This window comes from Sorghum bicolor, chromosome 2 (assembly GCF_000003195.3).
Source record: "Sorghum bicolor cultivar BTx623 chromosome 2, Sorghum_bicolor_NCBIv3, whole genome shotgun sequence".
NCBI lineage: Eukaryota > Viridiplantae > Streptophyta > Magnoliopsida > Poales > Poaceae > Sorghum > Sorghum bicolor.
The window spans coordinates 28683326-28701625 of record NC_012871.2 but is presented as its reverse complement, the minus strand read 5'-3'; positions in this window follow the sequence as shown (position 1 = coordinate 28701625).

The window sequence follows — 18300 nt, the reverse complement described above, 5'->3', positions numbered from 1 at the left end:
CCAAAAGTAGACTAAGTTCTCTAATCTAGTAACGGTGCTAAAAATGCCAAACCTATCCCTCACACCACTTAAGCCAAGTTGTCATCCCCAGCATGATATAAGAGACGCGGTATTGAAATATGCAATTGCTCTTCTAAATAAATAATGAATGGGATCTGCAAGCGCACAGATTAATACCGATGCAGCATTTTAACCGGGAAGTATTCCAGGTATCGTTATTTATATTTTTACCACTGGGAAGGGATTAGAAATCATCACTAATGATTACAGAATAGAATATGAGATTGAGCATCTATCATTGCATGTATAATTGAGAACATTATATCTAACTCATCATACAGGGATAAGTGTCACATAAAGGATATATGAAATAATAATAGTGACAAGGATAACTAATCTGATCTAGCCACATAATAAATATGATAAGCACCTCAATTAGATACTCTAGAAAGTCATTAGCATGGTATTAGAACGAACTACAAGAATATTCCCTAAGTTATTCTTAACTATATAGTCTAGCATTATCATAGTTAGTGCAAGCATACTTAGCAATCATTGCGAGACAAGACTACGCCCATGCATAGTGATATTAGCAAGGAATATGAGAAACATAGCAATCACTCCCCTGTAATAATGTTGCTCTGCCAGCCCAATACACGAGAGGGGGACTATATAAGAATCAATGAAGCTGTCACTATCACGAACCACCCCACGATCTGGCATATTGGGTACAATCGCAGATAAATACGGTATAAGCACCACGCCTACACAATATCTATCATTTACCCATGGATCCGATGGATAAACGCTATACGATCCTAAGCATGTATATAGATCGTATCTAACTAAGCCAAGTACATAACTATGATAAACTAAGAACAATATAATCTTGAATATAAGCAAGTAGAGCAAAGTCATAAGCAATATATTGAAGTAGAACAAAGTCATATTCATAATATTGAAGAACAAAGATAATTAGAAAGCAATTAGAAGCACAATTAGAGAATTACCAAGAATCCTCTTGACAGATCCGGAAACCAATCGAAGATTGACTCCTTCTAGTTCTAATCCTATGTAGCTATGCTAATCTAGATATCTAATTGATGTGGTGGCTCTAATCTTGATCAGAGGATTCTTCTCCCTTGATGGAACAATGAATTAGGGTTGAGAGGCTCTCTCCTCCAGGAGCCAGGGGGTCTGGTTTTATAGTCCCTCCAAGTGAATATGGGCCCTTGGATCAAACCGACATAGATTGTATGGTTTAGATTCATCCTTTAGGTCGGTGGAGATCTCCCGCAAAGCAGAGTCCTGATTGGACTCAGGGGCAGGGCGGGCACCCAGTAGGACAGGGCGGGCGCCCAGGGTCTGGCCCCGTTTCGCCTCCGCTTCGGTCTCGTGGCTTCTGGAGTCTTCTAGATGTAAGATAATTGCACAGCACGTTAATATCTTTACGTAATCCTGACATGTGGGCCTTTCTTCCATATTTCCTGATAACCCCCTGCAGAAATAGACAAACACCAAAACTCGTGGAATTCTGTCAGATAAAACCCTAAGTCTAGATCTTGATTTCATTTGGATCCTTTTCTTTATTTATTTGATAATTAAATTTGATACTTAAGGACCGTCAACAAACTCCCCCAAGCTTACCTCTTGCTCGTCCCTGAGCACGGATAGACTCAACTATGGATCATAAGTAGTTGCAATATCTTTTTTTAAAAAAAAAATTGACGGTACATATGCTTTTAAATAAGATATCATCTCTGAGTAAGAGTAAACTGTCAAGACTTAAAACTTATTTACTTTACCTTCACCATGGGACTTGTAACTGTCACTTCTGTCTTGAGTGGTTAAAAGATAGAACAGTCTAGCCAAGTGCCATGTCTCTTATTCTTGATCAGCTATAGCTCTGGGTTTTTTTTGCAGATTTTCAAATAAAACTCAGAAATTCCTTGTATAATTCTCTCAGGTCTCTCTTTTGTGGTATTTTTGGATCCTTACCAAGGCATTGATGGTATATGTCTTCTCTCAAGATATGTAGTATTTGTGGTATGAGGCATAGTGACATTGCCTTCTCTCTCACCCTACTCTAATAAGGCTTTAATATCTGGAGCTCATAGGTGGGAGATAAAGTATACATACTTACAAGACATTTATTGCATAGTCAAACCATGGATCCAAAGAAACAAATCAATAAGTCAAATCAAGATGTGCATGTGTGGCGAATGAATGGTGTATGGTGATGATGGTGATAACAATGGTGAAAACAATGGTGGTGGAAGTCTAATTCTACTTTTGCTCTTTTGAGGGGATACATACCTTCCTTGCTTTTTTAAAAGTTTATGAGGAGAATGAGATGCTCTTCTTCTTCTTTCTTTTTTTTAGGTGGGTATCTTGCACCCCTAATTCTACTGTCGGACATTTGTCCATTTTTACCTCTCGTCTCACTTTTTCTTTTCTTTCGAGGTTCCGAGCACTTGCTCCTTTTTATTTCCTCGTATATATATATATATATTTTTAGAGCACTCATCTCTTGAGATAATATAGCAAGTGGTAGTAACAAGATAACTTGAGCATTTATTTCACAAGGAGAAAATAGAAATATTTTTGGTTATTCTCTCCCGGATTAGGAGTAGAATATTTTTAGGTGGTTCTGGAGATGGAAATGAATGGATATATGTGGATGGTACTTCCGAAGTAGAAGTAGCATATATGAGTGAACGTGCAAGTGAATCTTGATTTAACCACATGACAAGTTCCTAAGGGTCAACACAGCTTGACCACACTCAATGCTCATAAGCAGTAAATATTAAATGTGTGGCTCAAAGTCTAGCAAGCATGTATATATGGCTGTGGTAGGAATTTAAACTCTCATTATACAGGAACTCATCATGCAACATTTTAAAGATTTTCAAAGATAAAATTCTCCAGAATTCTAGCATCTCTAGGAACAGATAAACAGCAGCTCAACCTTCCCATATCATATCCGTTAACAACTTAGACTTCAGATCAAGTTTTCATCCCACAAGTTTAGGTCTAGAGCCAGCTTTTAATTATAACAGTTATATCTAAACTTGAGAGAGAACTTAAAATTTGCAAATTAGGCAGAGGAACTATTTATCATATCCATGCTTAAGTTTTATTTAGATACAGATTAGCATAGCCACTTTATTTATTTATTAAACACACTAAGCAAAAGATATATATATATAAGCATAAAATCTTTATTTGGTTTTCCCATAGTTTATGTGTATTTTAATATTCTAAAATAATATAAGTATAAAGATAGATAGAAAATACTTATCGTGATAAATGGGGGTGTTTTCCCCCAAGCTGAATTTTGACGTAATTTCTCTTGGTGTAGCTGGCAGGTGGTAGAGGTGTATTTGAAAGTCAGCAGCATTCTGACAGCGATTAGAATGTCCTCCGTCTGCCAGTCTTCTTGATTCTTAAATTTCTGTGGAGCTCAAATAGACAACAAAGCTTGTGGAACTGATTAAGTGTTAGCATAAATATCTAGCCTTTATTATGTTGAGACTCCTTAATAAATGTTACTCCCTGTTTTTATATTTTTTGTTTTATAAAGCAAAAAAATATTTATTTTATTTTTATGCCACCACAGTGAATGTACTTATGGGTTTTATGCCACTCGTCTACTCACATGGGGCTTATAGTTTTTAACATTTTTATTTTCTTTTTAAGATAGTGTGAATATGATTAACTAAGTAAACTATTTGAAATAACTGAAAGGGAAAGGGTAACTACCAAGTTTACCTCTTGGCAAGGCATTCGGTGTTTTTAAGTCCTCCGAACGGGACTCTCCAATTTCTTAATCGTCCTGAGGTTCGTTGGGTGGCGTAGTTGGTACTTCCGGCAGCGCCTCCTCTTCTTGTATAGTTATCTTCATTTTCCATACCTGACTCGGTGCTTCAATCTCCTCTGGATAATTCTGTTTAAATTCAACGTCTTCTGACCTTACAACTTCTCCCTCATAGTCTGCCCATCCGTCCTTAATGATCTGCCTCCTCTGGTTTCGGTTGCGTCTCTTTCTGACATGCTTAGATTCTTCAACGATATAGTCAGGGTCAGTAAAATAACGGCATACATTCTCTGAGGGGAAGTGCATATGGACTTCTCCGGTTCCAATGTAGATGATTGCTTTAATGGTGCTGAGGAACGGTCTTCCAAGGATGATGGGTGGATCGTACTCATCTTCTCCCATGTCAACAACTTGAAAGTCTGTGTAGACAAAGTGATCGTCTATTTTGACTGGGACATCAGTTACTATTCCTTTAACTTCTCGAAATGTCTGATCTGCCATCTGGAGCTGAATGTATGTTGGTCTTAGTGGCATGGTCCCGAACAAGAGCCGATAAGTGACTGCGGCCATTATGTTAACGCCTGATCCGGTGTCGCAAATCGTCTTGTAGAAGTTATATCCATTTATGGAGCAGTATATGCTTGGCATTCCTGGGTCGTCCTTCTTGGTCAAAAATGGTGACTTAAGTTGGTGATCTTGGCCTCCATGGGCTACAGTGACCATCTTAGCTGACTCGGTCCACACTTGCTTGTTCCTGTTTCTCCTGTTGGTCCTCTTCCTTGATTCACGTCTGGATGGATCTTGAATTTGTGTAGTCTTGTTCTTGAAGAAAAATGTCTCCTTCTTCCCTTTGACGTAGAAACTGATCTTGGCAGCACTGGCGTAGATGATAGCTTCCGTGGTGTTCAAAAATGGCCTCCCTAGGATGATAGGTGCTCTCTCATCATTTCCGGTCTCTACCACTACGAAGTCTGCTGGGGCATACAAGGTACCAACTTGGATACAAAGGTTCCTCACTATTTCTTTTGGGAAAGTTATCGTCTGATCTGCAAACTGCAAACACATGGTTGTCTCTAGTAAAGGATATGTAAAGAATTTTTCATAGAGTACCCTGGGTATAATGTTCACACTGGAGCCAAAGTCACAGAGTGCTTCTGGGAAGTCCACCATGCCGATGGAGATCGGGATGACGGGGCGTCCTGGATCGCCTCTCTTGACCGGCAGAAGGTCAGTAGAAAATTCATTGACGGGGTTACTCCAATTACCTGCATCAAACACGTCTACAAGATTTGCAGATTCTAATCCTTCCGGTTGTGATAGTATACCGGGGTTAGTAGTAGGAACAGCAGCAGCTATTTGATTTAACTGAGATTCAATCATTTTATTAAAGCTAATTTGATTCTTGATGGCAGTAGAGAAATTATCCATTCTATTATTTATATTTTCTAGCATTTTATCATTAGATGCCAATTTCTTAGATAGGTTATCCATTAGCTTTCCTTGATTAGATACTAACTCTCTCAAAGGTGGAAAATTATTGTTATTGTTGTAAGAATTGTTACCTTGATAATTACCTGAGTAGTTAGGCCTCTGTTGATTCCAACCTTGATTTTGTTGAGGACGGTTGTAGTAGTTGTTGTTGATGTAGTTCACATCCTCAAGTATCTCAGGGCAGTGATTGCCTGAGTGTCCAGTGTCTCCACACTCCTCACAAGTCATGTGAGAGTCGTAGATGTGCATAACTTCTTTCTTGTCTCCAGCTCTATCATCGAGCTTCTTCATGAGCAGGTCTAGCTTTGCAGACAGCATATCTACCTCCTTCAGCTGATGCATACCTCCACCTCTCTTGCGTGTCTGGGTCCTCTCTTCATTCCAGCTTTGGTTGGACGCCATCTTCTCCACAAGAGCTGTGGCTTGTGATATAGTAAGTGATAAGAATGCTCCTCCAGCTGCAGCATCCATGGTCTCTCGGGCACTATTACTGAGCCCATGATAGAATGTCTGCATCAATAGCCAACTCTCCATTCCATGATGGGGACATTCTAGGATGTAGTCTTGAAAGCGCTCCCATGCTTCTGGAACAGATTCATCATTTTGTTGCTGAAAACTTGTAATCTTCCCACGGAGAGCATTAGTCTTGCCCATGGGAAAGAACTTTGCCAGGAAGTTAGTTGAGCAGAGTGCCCAGGTAGTATTCTTCTCCTTTGTAGCGTAGAACCACTGCTTCGCTCTTCCTAACAGTGAGAATGGGAAGAGGCGAAGTAGTATAGCATCTTTGGAAACTCCTTGTATGGTGAATGTGTTGCAAATCTCCAGGAAGTGTTGTAAATGAGCACTAGCATCTTCGTGTGCCTTCCCACAGAACTGGTTGGATTGCACCATGTTGATAAGTCCAGGCTTGAGCTCAAAGTTGCCATCGATCTCTGCAGCAGGTCCAGTGCGGATGTTATCTGTAGTGGGAGCTGAGAACTCGCGGATCGATTTGTTCGCCATGGCCTCGAACTCTGAAGACAAGTTCCGGTGATCTTCTTGATTGGATGAAGCTTCTTCGTGAAGTGTTGATGATTTCTTTAGCTTGGCTCTCGTCTTCTTGAATAATACTTCAGGATTGTCAACAAAATTTCCTGGAAGATGCCTTCTATTCATACATTCCCCTGCATAAGATAATAATAGAAAATATCGGGGTAAAACTATATGAGAGAATAGATAAGCTCAATCATATTAGTGATGCGAATGATAACTCAAAATCCTTTATTCCATTCCTGATTAGTAATCAACCTTTCCCGGCAACGGCGCCAAAAATGCTTGTTGGGTATTCTTAACATCATTACCAAAAGTAGACTAAGTTCTCTAATCTAGTAACGGTGCTAAAAATGCCAAACCTATCCCTCACACCACTTAAGCCAAGTTGTCATCCCCAGCATGATATAAGAGACGCGGTATTGAAATATGCAATTGCTCTTCTAAATAAATAATGAATGGGATCTGCAAGCGCACAGATTAATACCGATGCAGCATTTTAACCGGGAAGTATTCCAGGTATCGTTATTTATATTTTTACCACTGGGAAGGGATTAGCAATCATCACTATTGATTACAGAATAGAATATGAGATTGAGCATCTATCATTGCATGTATAATTGAGAACATTATATCTAACTCATCATACAGGGATAAGTGTCACATAAAGGATATATGAAATAATAATAGTGACAAGGATAACTAATCTGATCTAGCCACATAATAAATATGATAAGCACCTCAATTAGATACTCTAGAAAGTCATTAGCATGGTATTAGAACGAACTACAAGAATATTCCCTAAGTTATTCTTAACTATATAGTCTAGCATTATCATAGTTAGTGCAAGCATACTTAGCAATCATTGCGAGACAAGACTACGCCCATGCATAGTGATATTAGCAAGGAATATGAGAAACATAGCAATCACTCCCCTGTAATAATGTTGCTCTGCCAGCCCAATACACGAGAGGGGGACTATATAAGAATCAATGAAGCTGTCACTATCACGAACCACCCCACGATCTGGCATATTGGGTACAATCGCAGATAAATACGGTATAAGCACCACGCCTACACAATATCTATCATTTACCCATGGATCCGATGGATAAACGCTATACGATCCTAAGCATGTATATAGATCTAATCTAACTAAGCCAAGTACATAACTATGATAAACTAAGAACAATATAATCTTGAATATAAGCAAGTAGAGCAAAGTCATAAGCAATATATTGAAGTAGAACAAAGTCATATTCATAATATTGAAGAACAAAGATAATTAGAAAGCAATTAGAAGCACAATTAGAGAATTACCAAGAATCCTCTTGACAGATCCGGAAACCAATCGAAGATTGACTCCTTCTAGTTCTAATCCTATGTATATCATAGTTAGTGCAAGTATACTTAGCAATCATTGTGAGACAACATCTAGCATATCATAGTTAGTGCAAGTATACTTAGCAATCATTGTGAGACAAGACTACGCCCATGCATAGTGATATTAGCAAGGAATATGAGAAACATAGCAATCACTCCCCTGTAATAATATTGCTCTGCCAGCCCAATACACGAGAGGGGGACTATATAAGAATCAATGGAGCTGTCACTACCATGAACTACCCCACGATCTGGCATATTGGGTACAATCGCAGATAAATACGGTATAAGCACCATGCCTACACAATATCTACCATTTACCCATGGATCCGATGGATAAACGTTATACGATCCTAAACATGTATATAAATCCAATCTAACTAAGCCAAGTATATAACTATGATAAACTAAGAACAATATAATCTTGAATATAAACAAGTAGAGCAAAGTCATAAGCAATATATTGAAGTAGAACAAAGTCTTATTCATAATATCGAAGAACAAAGATAAACAATTGAAGAACAATAAAGAATTACCAAGAATCCTCTTGACAGATCCGGAAACCAATCGAAGATTGACACCTTCTTGTTCTAATCCTATGTAGCTATGCTAATCTAGATGTCTAATTGATGTGGTCGCTCTAGGCTTGATCAGAGGCTTCTTCCCCCTTGATGAAAAATGAATTAGGGTTGAGAGGCGCTCCTCCTCTAGGGGCCAGGGGGTCTGGTTTTATAGTCCCTCCAAGTGAATATGGGCCGTCGGATCAAACCGACATTGATTGAACGGTTATCCTTGATCCTTTAGGTCGGTGGAGCTTGATCCCAAAATAGTGTCCTGATTGGACTCCAACAGAGGGCGGGTGCCCTGGTCTCCTAGGCGGGCGCCCTGGGCCAGGCCCCGTTTTGCCTCTGCTTCGTTCCCGTGGCTTCTGGAGTCTTCTAGATGTAAGATAATTGCGCGGCACATTAATATCTCTATGTAATCCCGATGTGTGGGCCTTTCTTCTGTATTTCCTGATAACCCCCTGCAGAAATAGACAAACACCAAAACTCGTGGAATTCTGTCAGATAAAACCCTAAGTCTGGATGTTGATTTCATTTGGATCCTTTTCTTTGTTTATTTGATAATTAAATTTGATACTTAAGGACCGTCAACAACTTGCTCCATCACTTGGCATGTACCAACCTCATTAAGTCTACACACACTTAGTATAGAGGTTAGTACTAGGGTTTCATCAATTATCCAAAACCAAACTAGGGCTTTCACATACGCCATACTAACAACCTCTAGGAAGTTAAAGCACTACTTCTAGTCGCACGAAATCACAGTACCAACAAACCAGCCTCTAGGAGACGTACTGAAAAATAAAGAAGCCTCTGGCTAGGATAAGGAAATGGGCCACCGAACTATCTTAGTTTGAAATCACGTATGTCCCCAGAATAGCAATCAAATCACTTTTTAGCAGAATGGACACCTCTGGCTCAACCAAAGCTAGGCCAAAGCAACTAGGCCTAAACCATGTTCACAGACGGAGCATGGGGTTGGCTTAGCGCAGGCACCTCTAACGTACTAGTATCACCCTTGAGCATGCAATCCAAATACACGGCAAGGCTTGAATTCAAAGCAACCAATAACACGACAGAGTATGAAGGTCTCATACTTGGGCTCGATAAAGCAAAAGTACTCTGAGACAAAGTATTAACTGTCAAAATAGACTCCAAAAACATGGTAAGTCAGGTTGAAAAAGAACGTGCGGCATGGGACCCCGAACTGGCCAAATATTTGGCGTGGTTAGATTCCTATAGCAAAAATTTCACGGCTTCACTCTAAAGCATATCCCTAGAGCAGAAAACTTTGAAGCAGATGCATTAGCAAAGGCAGCAGCAAATAATACAGCTCTACTAGAAGGAACTTTCTATAACATTTTAGAGAGCCTAGCAACACAAAAAACAGAAAAGGCATACCAGGCAGTAATGCTCGTAGAGGCAGAGGACTACAGAGTGCCCATAATTAGCATCCTAAACAACGATAACACCCAACTCAATGAGAAAAATCAAGCAACGCTGATAGCAAGAGCAAGAACTTACACTCTGATTGATGGAACCCTGCACAAGAAGGGAGTCGTCCAACCACTACTCAAATGCATATGTGCAAGCTTTCAAATCCAAACTCTTAGCACATATGTAGGGGAGCAATTGCTACCAATTTGGGTTTATGAAACTTGTCCATAATCTTTGCACATGGTAAAATGCTTGGGCAAGCAACATGAATCCAAGAAATTTTTATTGAAAATCTTTGTAAAAAGGGTTGTCATCAATTAGCAAAAAGGGGGAGATTGAAAGCCCTAGTTTGGTTTTGGATAATTGATGAAACCCTAGTACTAACCTCTATACTAAGTGTATGTAGACTTAATGAGGTTGGTACATGCCAAGTGATGGAGCAAGTGGTGATCATGGTGATGATGGTGATGACCACAAGATGATCAAATGCTCAACTTGGAAAAGAAGAAAGAGAAAAACAAAACCCTATGGAGATCAAGGCAAAGGTATTACTTAGGGTTTTGGTTTTGGTGATCAAAATGCCATAGAGGGTGTGTTCACATTTAGGATAGATAGCCATACTATAAAGAGGGGAATTCTTTGGCTAAGTGGTTATCAAGTGCCACTAGGTGTCATTGTTCATGTGCATGCATTTAGAACCTAATGAGCTAAGTTAACTCCTTCAAAGAAAATGTTTGTGAAAATGCTAACACACTTGCACATATTGGTACACACTTGATGGTGTTGGCACACTTTAAGAAGGAGGTGGAAAGTTTCTTGTACGCTAGTAGAAATTTTCTTGTATACCGGTGGAAAGTTTCTTGTGCGCTAGTAGAAAGTTTCTTGTATACCGGTGGAAAGTTTCTTGTACGCTAGTAGAAAGTTTCTTGTATACCGGTGGAAAGTTTCTTGTGCGCTAGTAGAAAGTTTCTCGCTGAAAACTCCCACCGGGTGCTCTGTCCTAAGGCATCGGACGCTGCCTCAGAGCGTCCGGTGCGCTCTCAATTGCTTGCTTAGGTGAAAGCTAAGCACTAGACGCTCAACATCTGATGGGGGCCGGACACTGTTCATGTCTCTGGTGCTCCTACGGGTTTTGTAGTGTTCTCTGAGTAAGCGTCCGGTGCCGACCTTGCGCATCCGGTGGTCGCATCTCGTGCTCCTGCGTTTTTGCAGACCTCTGTCTGTACATGACTAGTGTGCACCGGACGCATCCGCTATCTACTTGATCGTGTCTGGTGGTCCGTTTTTCACCATTAGAGATCAATGTGCGAGATTTAAGTAGAGGACATGTGGCTGTTTCTGGAGCACCGGACGCTCTGTTCCAGCGTCCGGTGCCTCACCTGCAGCGAGTCCGGTGGTCCCGTTTTTTGCCCAATGAAAGAGCCAACGACTCTATTTGTTTGAGGGGCTTATAAATAGTTATTAGCTGGCTTAGGGCTCACTCTCTTGGCATTCTAGCAAACTTTACATCCTTGTGAGCCTAAGCAAACACATCCCACTTATCTCCTTCATAGATTAAACATCTTTGTGAGATTGGGAGTGATTCCAAGTGCATTTACTTGAGTGATTACATCTAGTGGCACTTGGGGATCGATTTGGCTGTGGTTTTTTTGTTATTCTTGGTGGTTGCCGCCACCTAAACGGGTTGGAGCAGCGGAGGAGCATTGGCACGAGTTGGTGATTGTTTGTGGCCATCTCCTGGTGATTGTGAGGGGTTTTGTGCCTACCCCAACGGAGAGCCAAAGACAACTTTAGTGGATTGTGCATGTCATTGAGCTACCTCACTTGTGGGTAGGTTCTTGTGGTGTCCTAGTGAGGACAAGATTCGTGCTACACCTCTTAGCCGTCGAACCACCAAGTGTTCGTCGACACAACGGGGACGTAGCGTGCCAGCAAGACGTGAATCTTAGAAGAAAACTTGGTGTCTCAATTGTGTTTGATTGGTATTCTCCCGGTGTGAAAGCCCTAGTTTGGTTTTGGATAATTGATGAAACCCTAGTACTTACCTCTATGCTAAGTGTGTGTAGACTTAATGAGGTTGATACATGCCAAGTGATGGAGCAAAGTGATGATCATGGTGATGATGGTGATGACCACAAGATGATCAAGTGCTCAACTTGGAAAAGAAGAAAGAGAAAAACAAAACCCTGTGGAGATCAAGGCAAATGTATTGCTTAGGGTTTTCGTTTTGGTGATCAAGACACCATAGAGAGTGTGATCACATTTACGATAGATAGCCATACTATAAAGAGGGAAATTCTTTGGCTCAGTGGTTATCAAGTGCTACTAGGTGTCATTGTTCATGTGCATGCATTTAGAACCTAGTGTGCTAACTTAACTCCTTCGAAGAAAATGGTTGTGAAAATGCTAACACACGTGCACATGTTGGTTTACACATTGTGGTGTTAGCACACTTTGAGAAGGAGGTGGAGTTTGAAGGGTAGAGAGAGGATGGGTTCCTCTCTCCCTCCCACTGAGCTTGCGAGGCAGGATTCGGTGCTTTTTGAGAAAATGAAGTGCATATTTTCTATTGCGCCGGTAGGAAATTTGGAGAAGTCGCAGGAGTGTTCCTCGCAGAGAAACACTCACCGAACGCTGACCGTTGAGGCACCAGACGCAGAGGCTGTGCGTCCGGTGTGCTGTGCTGCTAGGGTTAAGCACCGAACGGTGCTCACCGAATGCAGGATGACTCCTGTTCTTGAGTCCGGTGCTTTCTGACTTCGGTCGAAGTGTTTGTCTGGAAGCACCAGACGCTAAGGAAGCGTCCGGTGGTGTGCGTCCGGTGACCTGAGCATTTTGCAGAGCTCTCTGAGTTTAAGTCCGGTGAGCACCGGACGGTCCGATGATCAGCGTCCAGTGACCCTGTGTTTCTATAGACCTTCCTGAGTTTAGGACCGGTGTGCACCGGACGCGTCCGGTGCCAACTTGCTCAGCGTCCGGTGCACTACAGGTGACCATTAGACTCTGACACGAGAGTTTCAAAAAGCGACACGCGGCTGACGTTGGAGCACCAGACGCAGGTGTTGAGCATCTGGTGCCCCTTTAAGAGCGTCCGGTGACCCCGAGTTTCGCCCAGTGAAAGAGCCAACGGCTCTATTTGTTTGAGGGGCTATATATACGTGTTTGGCCGGCTTGGGGCTCACCCTCTTGGCATTCTTGACTACTAGACATCCTTGTGAGCCTAAGCAAACTTCTCCCACTCATCTCCTTCATAGATTAAACATCTTTGTGAGATTGGGAGTGATTCCAAGTGCATTTGCTTAAGTGATTGCATCTAGTGGCACTTGGGGATCGTTTTGGCTGTGGTTTTCTTGTTACTCTTGGTGGTTGCCGCCACCGTGACGGCTTGGAGCAGCGAAGGAGCATTGGCACGAGTTGGTGATTGTTCGTGGCCATCTCCCGGTGATTGTGAGAGGTTTGTGCCTACCTCGGCGGAGAGCCAAAGGCAACATTAGTGGATTGCTCGTGTCATTGAGCTACCTCACTTGTGGGTAACGAGGTTCGTGCTACACCTCTTAGCCACCGAACCACCAAGTGTTGGTCGACACAACGGGGACGTAGCGTGCCGGCAAGCATGTGAACCTCGGGAGAAAATTGTGTGTCTCCATTGTGATTGTTCATTGGATTTCTCCCGATGATTGGACTTCATATTATTGATTGGTTCATCCCCTCTACGCGGCGGTATAAAGATCAAACCATCTCTTACTTTTCCGCAAACTAGAGTAGCTTATTTACTTGTATAGAAACTTTAGATAGCTCTCTAGTGTAAGTAATGACATAGCTCTTGTGTGCCTAGTGATCATATCAACTAGAATTGTTGGATAGGTGGCTTGTAAACACCACATTAGAGCTAGAGCAAAAAGCTACACTTTGTTATTTACTAACCACTTGCTCTTGTGAGTTTTGTAGAATTTTTAAATAGGCTATTCACCCCCCCTCTAGCCATATTAGGACCTTTCACGGTGCTTGATTGTTCATATATTGGTGATTGACTCATCCCCTACACGGTGGTATAAAAATATCTCATCCTCTCCATTTACTTACTGCAAAGTAGTGTAATTAGTTTAGTTGCTCACTTTGTCTTATGTAGCATAGTTCACTAGTGTAGCTTGTAGTGACATAGATCCTGTATGCCTAGTGATTATATCAACTAGAATTGTTGGATAGGTGGCTTGCAAGCACCCCATTAGAGCTAGAGCAAAAAGCTTCGCTTTGTTATTTACTAACCTCTTGCTCTAGTGAGTTTGTAAAATTTTTGAATAGGTTATTCACCCCTCCTAGCCATATTAGGACCTTTCACCTCCGGAGGTCCAAAAACTAGAACCTACACCATCTCAAGCCTAAAAGTTTTGTTTCGGCGTCTAAGAGGCCAAAAGTCCAAGGCCATCATCTCCTCCACCAAGTCTTGGCCCCTAGAATACCGTCAAGTGAGAGCGAAGGCCTTGTCACATGCCTTCCACTCATAAGAAATCATTGCTAGAGGATCCACCTTCGACAAAGGCTTCATCTCCCTCATCTCTGAAGTATACGAAAACATTGTCACCGTGCTTCCATCCTTAAGAGTGTAGACAGTGCTGGGAGTCTTCGCGTAGAACCAAAGCTTCATCCAATCCCTCTCCACTTATTCTTCTAGCAGTAAGACATCTCTAGACGCTCACCAGGTTGCGTTCTTCGAGGCATAAATGCATAGCTCCTATACTATGCTATAAACTTGCCTTCGGAGCTCAAAATAAGCACAGAAAGTGTCGATGTTGGGTACGGACCCATATGACTCGCAAGCCTAGCAAAATTTGTTGAGGGTCAGAATTCTATTGGGAGTAAAGTGGTGCAGCTCTAGATGGAATACCTCCATGAATTGGTAGAGAAAATCATAAGGAGAAAGACAGAGGTCGCACGAAAAGTAGTCCTTGAAAACAACAGCATACCTAGGATTGGGCATAGGCACCATCTGTTTGGCAGGAGGGGCCTTTGCTCGGTCTTCCTTAAAGAACCTAGCTTCCACCATCTCCGCTATGTCCTTCGCTGTTACAAGAGACTCCTTAAACTCGAAGGTCGGCCCAACCATTGAAAAAAACTCTTCTGCACTGATCAAGTCACCGACTGAAGCTTCAAAGCTGGACAAGTCTTCTTCTAGTTCTTGAGTAGTAACAATGTCCAACATGCACTCCTTGAAGCAATGGAACCAATCTCTAGACCTAACACCTAGTAAGTCACGAAAAGGACCGGCAAAATTGGCCCAGGCCAGGCGAAGCGAAGGATCGGAAGCCACCTGAGACTAAGTGAGAGCGGATGCAAAAGAAAGACTAGGCGTAAATGGTAGTGTAAGGACCTCACGCCACCCACCCCCTTATATAGGGGAGCCTGCGGCGATTCAGTGTCCAAGGCCCAATGGTAACTTGCAACCGCCGTTGTTCACGATTCTCAGAGAGAAACCATCGTGTCAACAACAACTTTAGTCAAAAGAACAATAGTAACCAACAATGGCCATATCCTGCGCAGAGGGGGGAAGGCACAACCTCCGCTCCCCTATCGATGCAGGGGGAGGTCCAGATTTTGAGCCGCAGCCCACAGGATTGGACCCATGCTCAAAAGGGGGGAAACTATTGGGAAATCACCCACCTCCCCCCTGATGCTCCAGAGCGAAGGTCTCAGGGTCTAGTGTGAAAGTCCAACCCTCGCCCCTTGGGGGGACCTTCGGGCATAGGCAGGGCAAAGGCTCGGAGAATGAATAATGCTGACCTAGCCGGACTCTATGGGGTGCAGGTATAGAAGAGGAACAACTGGAGGCAAAGGACTCCTAGAGCTTGTCACAGATCCTTGGACTGGAGGATGGCGAAGGTTCGGTGGAGGTTAGTCGGGCCCTATATAAAAGGGATATAAATGCCCTCTTGAGTTGTTTCCCAATGTTTTTGCTCATGGCATGCGACGATCCAAATTCTTGTCGTGTCACGTCGTCTGGTGCTCCCCCTACTTAGAGCGGATCCTCCGCGCTCATCGCTCTGAGGGCTCCCCTCTGCCCGTTGACGATAGTCTTAGCCAACAATAGTTAAATTTTACAATATTGTTATCTTATTGTGTGATCTGTATATTTTTAGTACAAATTGGTAGCTATTCCGTAGTAAGGTATGGGCACGCTACCTAGTCTTTACCTAATATCTAAACGTGAAAATTTCAATCCAACCCCATGATTCTGTCCGCTTTCTGTTGAAATATCTGGTCGCAAGTGTGTATACGTAATGCAAACTACAATACGTATAGGACTTATGGCTGGGAACTGCAGTCATCATAGCCTATAGGACAAATAGCCGAGCAAACTACTTATACCAAAAATAGTGGTGCGGTGTTACGACTTGTTCTTCTCATTCAGTAGGTTTTGGGTTCGATCCCTATCAATGCTATTTTCATTTTTTTGGTTAAAAATAAATAAAATGTTATCTTTACCTAATATCTAAACGTGTTAGATGGACAAAAGATCCCCAAATAACACATTTTTCTTTTTTTTGTTAAAAATGAATAAAATGTTAGATGAACAAAAGATCCCAAAATAACACAAAAGCAGCTTGTTCTGATGGTCTCTTTGCTCGGTTTCTTTAAAAATAAGGTTTGAGGTCCAATTCCATATATGCACTACTCTTATTTCGCTATTTTGTTCTTTTTAAAATATTAGAAGGCTCAAATAATCTAAAAAGCATGCTTGTTCTCATGGTTTGCATGCTCATTTTCCTTCCCAAGGGCCAAGATCGATTTCTATGTGCCATAACATCATTAAAATTTTAGTTCACCGTAAATTCTGTCCGCCAATCTATATCCTCGGTGGAGACTTGATTCGATAATAATGATGGAGATCGGACACGAGACAAAAAGAAAGAAAAAAATCCTCTCTAAAATCAGACTTCTCCTAATCAAACTCTATCAAAAATTGCGTCCATGTTTCTCTATGAGAAAGAACGTTTTCCGGAAAAAAGAAAAATCACCGTCTGTGAGATATGGAAATGTTTACCGTTAAAAACATTCATACTCAAGTGTCCAATTCCAGTTCCTCTTTCTGGTTCTCTATGTGACTTTTGTTTTTCTCTTTTTTATTCCTATTTTTATATATAAAAACCAAAAAAATAATGGATAGAATATTAAAGGTGTTTGAACTATTTATCCTTCTCTAATCTAATCTATCCTCAAAGAAAGTAATGGAACTTTATATTTTAACTGTAGCAACATATGAATAGTGTAAAAATTAAATTTGCTATACTATATATATATATATATATGCTTTTCGGTGAAAGAAAAAATACACCAATGTTGTATTTTAATTCGCTACAAACTTAATAGGATATTATCATATTATTAATAACACTAATATATACTATGGATGTCATGATTATTACAAAATAAACTATAGACTTAAATTTTACAGATATGGTATGACATACATGTATTATTCTCGTTGTCATTTTTTTTAAAAATAAATTATTTTTCTCCCGTTATAACATATGGACATATTTGCTAGTAATAGGTGAAAGTAGAAGAAACAAATAGACACAAAATAGGGAAATAAACAAATAGACACAAGATGAGACTATTCTTTATTTATGTGAATGTTAGGAAATACGCCCCTACATTGCTACGGGAGAAGGATTGCATGGTTGAAAACTGCATGATGCACCCTTCAGTTGCCTCCCTCTCCATTGAGCTTCTAGCACCCACAATCGGCACCTCACAGGATCATTATCTCACCAACCTTCCACGACGTCCTACCCTAACTATAAGGTTCCTGTCTACCACTCCAGCATAATGCCCTGTCGCTAGCCCTACGCAAACTCTTACAATTGTTTGTTGAGGATTAAAAAAAAGAAAAAGAATGGTTTTAATTATGTTCTTGATTTTCTAGTATCTAGGTAGATTTTGGTTCCTAATTTGTTATTTATGGGCGGACATACTGAAATTTTCATGATTAAATATTATATAAGTAAAGATTTACACGTTCTCTATTACAACAGATTTTTTATTAGCCGAGTCCGTCGATGCCGTGATTAATTTGTTGCATTGTTGGAATTTGGGAACGGATCGGACTCCGTATTCTACTCGAACTCAATTGACCCGGCCGAGCTGTATTCATATACTATGGACGGATAGAAAAAGTGAGCAGACTGAAATTTTCATGATTAAATATTAGGTAAAGAATCATAGTCCTACACGAATGAACTGGTGAACAAAATTTCGTGGTGAATAAAATTTTATGGTGGACTAAAATTTTTACAATTTATTCTTAGATATAGATATAGATTGATAATTACAACATAAAACTTCTAAATCTAAAAGTTTTAATATAAACCCACATATAAACAGATCCTCTTCTTCTAGCAAGGCCTTATTTAGTTCGTGAAAAATTTTAGATTTGATTTGGGTAACACTTTTGTTTTTATTTGATAACTGTTATTCAATTATAGACTAACTAGATTTAAAAGATTCATCTCACAAATTACATATAAACTATGTAATTAATTGTTTTTTACTTATATTTAATACTTCAGTTATGTATTACAA